The following is a 4,852-nucleotide window of genomic DNA, read 5'->3' as shown; positions in this document are numbered from 1 at the left end:
GTTCCATGGTGATAAGTATTAATATATTTTGCATCTACAAACGATAATTGATTAAATGCTCCTAACATTTATAATAGGAAGCTTATTGTAGTGAATTAATTACGATATAAAATTGACTTGAAAGTCATAGTCATCTAGATGTTGAAAGTTTTATTTCATAATCGGGAATGAATTTAGACATCTAGCCAAGAGCATGTTACTTCCGTGGATTGAATAATGGTATCCGGTTAAAATACTTAGCCCCGAGTACGACATACGTATTTTCAGCTCAGCAATACAGTTAAAGAGGAGCAAGGATGATATTGACGGTAACGATATGAAATTAGCACTTAATATGAGAACAGAAATATATATCATACAAATGATATGACTTGTCAACCATTTCTATAATATAAATGTCTGTGTTAGTGTATGTATGTATGTATGTATGTTTGTATGAATAAAACTTTCGACAGAGGAAACGGGTTGTCAGGCGATTGGTATAGTTTTGAAGCGCGACCCTCCGGACGACATATATCGAAAACTTGGCTTTAAACATCAATTCCTACACTCTTAACTGGGCACTTTTCTCTCAAGGTGTGGTCGTTTCTTTCGCCGATTTTTTCTGAAAGTAATCTCCTCTTTTCGCTATACAAGCCTTAATTTAATCCTTCACTCCTTCCGGTTAGGCAATGAACGTAATAACAAATACTTCACTTTTTTTTTCACGGTCTTTTCTTCCTTCGCGTTACGGGTTCGAGCCTGCCTGCCTACTACCATTTTTTTAATTTTTTCTCAACACACACCTCCAAACACTCAGGCAACGCCGGCCCCAGGCTAGTTATTTATAGATTCAGAAATTGAATATAATAGTCTTTATTAATTAGCTGAATATTTATACCTTAAATTTTATGCTTGGATTGCTTTCTTTCTTAATAACCTGTCAGTCGTACTAAAAAGAAAATTGCGCGAAATTTCAACAGAATTAAAAAAAGAAATGATCTGATATATATATATATATGTGTGTGTGTGTATGTGGGTGGGTGGGTCTGTGTTTGTCTTACCTATAAGTAACTTTAAGTAAGGTATATTTATTTAATATTTTTGAGTGTTTATTTAAAGATATAATTATTAAAGGAATTCAATATTAAATAGAGTATACAACCTGTTTAAATAAGTACAAACGTGGGCATTTTAAAATTTATTATCAGCAAACACAGCTCGTTATAAAGATAAATTAAGGACATGTTCAAATATAATCACTACGTCAGTACTTTGATATTTTACGTATAGTTTATTGTTATCATTTCTGAAGACCTAAAATACACCCACCGTACGTTTTATTTTAGTTCGGTTAAATTTCTCCGAAATAAAAGGGGCCCAATACCCGGTGCTAAGACTTGAACTCTGTATGAGATACATAGATATTCGTATGTTTTTTAAAGTTCTTTATCTCTCTAACAATCAGTTAGTAAAGAAATTGGGAACATACTTTTCCTCTCTCCAATTAATCATTTTTATATGTTGCAGTATATATCTTTCTTTTTGGTCTTACTGGACTCCAGGGCAAGAATTTTTCTAGTCTGGTGGATTACCCAATTTCTTGCTGTTTCTTGAGGCAACGTCACGTGGATAAGGTGCACCATTCCTTGTAGAAGATAATGTAAGTTAACCATAATTAGGAGATCTTACCTGGGCAGCGAATACCATGTGATTTTGAATATTTTGCAATGTTACGGAGAGCCCTTAGACAGTCGGGATGGAGTAAGATATGTGTTTCCAATTTCAGTTCAGTTGCTGAAGTAAAGCTGGCGTTGCTGGCGTTGTGATGCTACAATTATCACTTCCAATGAACATTGGAAATTACCTTGTGCAGGGCCATAAAAGTACACTTTTACTGAGTGTATATTGCGTGCTGAGATAGAGGAACACTCATACATACACACACACACACACACGAACATACAGACACACAAATATGTGTGTGGATGTAGGGGAATGTAGACCACACACAAATGTCTTATAAAAAAAAAATAACGCAATCTTGACACCCGCTTCCAAACATTCTCCTCTCGATTCTGAAAAAAGTTTTTGCCACAAACTGGGACTCCACTGAAACATGTAAGCACAGTTGTAACTAAGAATGTTTTTAATAAACAGGTAGGCCACGTGTATCGGATGACAGACTCGCGCATACCAAAACAACTACTCTATGGTGAACTCCGGTGTGGAATGAGAAGAGCTGGTGGTCAGCACAAACGGTTCAAATACACTCTGATGTCCTATATGAAAGGCTTCAACATTGACGTGAACTCATGGGAAAGCAGTGCTTTCGACAGGCCAACCTGGCGCCGCTTGGTACACGAGGGCTCTCTGCTCGCGGATGCAAGACGAACTGAATCTGCAAAAGAGAAGCGCGCTGCGCGAAAAGCCCGAAATGCTGAAGTGGCCGTCTTCAGCCACTGGTGTCCAACATGTGGCAGGGGCTTCCGCGCCCGGATTGGACTGATCAGCCACCTGCGGACACAGAACTAGTTGTCTATGGTCATAATCGACTCCGATTGACGAACACACGCAATAAACAGAAAACTATATACTAGCTTTGTCCTGAACAGTGAACACTCTTTAATAATCACGCGAGTTTCGTTGGATTTACATCTAGGAAACGAATTGACACAACGTTTACACACACATACATGCGCACTGAGGAGTCGTGATAAAACGAAACAGTAATGTGTGTGGATGACAATTAAATCCCCCCTCTTTGGGTTGAGCACTTTGTAAATATATTTTCGCCTGACGCGTATTAAAGTTATTAAGCGAAACCCACTATTAATTGTTAGATGGTTAGAGCACTGTTGTGACGGGCGGGTGTGGATTTAACACACACTCGAGGAGAAGAAATTACAGCACTGATCTGTGGCCTGATGGTGAGAGCTGCCGACTGTCGAGATATTGGTTGTAGATTCGATCCACGTTTGGGGAAAGGTGTATTTCTAGCCGCACTGATAGGTTGTGATACAACGAAGCAGTACTGTATGTGGATGACAACACACACACACACACATACAACAATTAAAAGGATCCATGTAAAAGAGTAAACTTTTTCACGGAAGTATTTCATTGTGACAAAAAAAAAGATGATTGTACACTTTCGTCACAGTATAAGTTCTATATACACTACTTTATTCTTATTTGTAATTAGATTGTTTTAATTGGTCTGTTATTGAATATTATTTCAATTCATTTATTTAATGTATTTTTTGATTGAATTTATGTTTAATTTAAGTAAATATTATCACCCACATCGGTTGCGTTAAAAAGGAAGGTGAGCTTTATTTAATTCAGATATTGAATTAGTCTCCCCTCTCTCCCCGTTCAATTTTTATTGATGAAGATAGATGCGTTTTATGCTTTCATAAATATAGTATGTGATCGACGTTCGGTAAAGTAACTCGATTAAAAGCGAATATTAAATAATATGCGACTAAATCCTCCGCCCGGCAATATGTTTGCGTAGAGCACTCTCGTAAATTATCTTACTCGCTACTTAATTTAGCTGAAATAATGCGAAGCTCGCGATTTGTTTACAAACAAACGTTTGAGCCCTCTACGAGTAGCAGACGAATGTTTATTTAAATAATCGTTCGGACAGGTTAATTTCGGCCACCGATTCCGTAGTCAAGGGGTAGGACTGCCGACTGTCATCACGACGGCTCTAGGTTCGATCCTCGGCTTGGGAGAGGTGTTAGTCTAGCGGCACTGATGAGTTGTGAAACAACGAAACAGGTCTGTATGTCGATGACTAAAATATATTTTATAAAGCTCCCCTCTTTGGTAGAGCACTCTCGTAAATTATCTTACTCGCTACTTAATTTAGCTGAAATAATGCGAAGCTCGCGATTTGTTTACAAACAAACGTTTGAGCCCTCTACGAGTAGCAGACGAATGTTTATTTAAATAATCGTTCGGACAGGTTAATTTCGGCCACCGATTCCGTAGTCAAGGGGTAGGACTGCCGACTGTCATCACGACGGCTCTAGGTTCGATCCTCGGCTTGGGAGAGGTGTTAGTCTAGCGGCACTGATGAGTTGTGAAACAACGAAACAGGTCTGTATGTCGATGACTAAAATATATTTTATAAAGCTCCCCTCTTTGGTAGAGCACTCTCGTAAATTATCTTACTCGCTACTTAATTTAGCTGAAATAATGCGAAGCTCGCGATTTGTTTACAAACAAACGTTTGAGCCCTCTACGAGTAGCAGACGAATGTTTATTTAAATAATCGTTCGGACAGGTTAATTTCGGCCACCGATTCCGTAGTCAAGGGGTAGGACTGCCGACTGTCATCACGACGGCTCTAGGTTCGATCCTCGGCTTGGGAGAGGTGTTAGTCTAGCGGCACTGATGAGTTGTGAAACAACGAAACAGGTCTGTATGTCGATGACTAAAATATATTTTATATATATATATATATATATATATATATATATATATATATAGCATGGGTGCCCGGGTGTTTTGAGGTGCATGTTGAGCAAAAAAAGTGGTAGTAGGAAGGCAGGCTCGAACCCGTACGTAAGGTGGAAAAGTACGGGGAAAAACCTGACGTCTTTGCTGTTACAACCACCGCCAAACCAGAAGTGACGTAGGTTTTAATGAAGGCTAGACAATCGGAAGAAGGGGCTGACTTTTGAAAATATCAGCGAAAAAAGCGATCCCCCTATAGGAGAGTTCCCAGTTTAAGGTGAAGATATTAATGTTTTCAGACAATTTTTCGATATTTGTCGTCTGAAGTGTCGAACTTCAAAAGAATACTCATCTTGTAAAAATCCGTCGCCTCTGTCGAACGTTAGATCCACGTCCAAGGAAG

The sequence above is a fragment of the Euprymna scolopes genome, chromosome 41 (genome assembly GCF_053919585.1).
Source record: "Euprymna scolopes isolate OS-2025 chromosome 41, ASM5391958v1, whole genome shotgun sequence".
Lineage (NCBI taxonomy): Eukaryota > Metazoa > Mollusca > Cephalopoda > Sepiida > Sepiolidae > Euprymna > Euprymna scolopes.
This window is presented reverse-complemented; position numbering follows the sequence as displayed.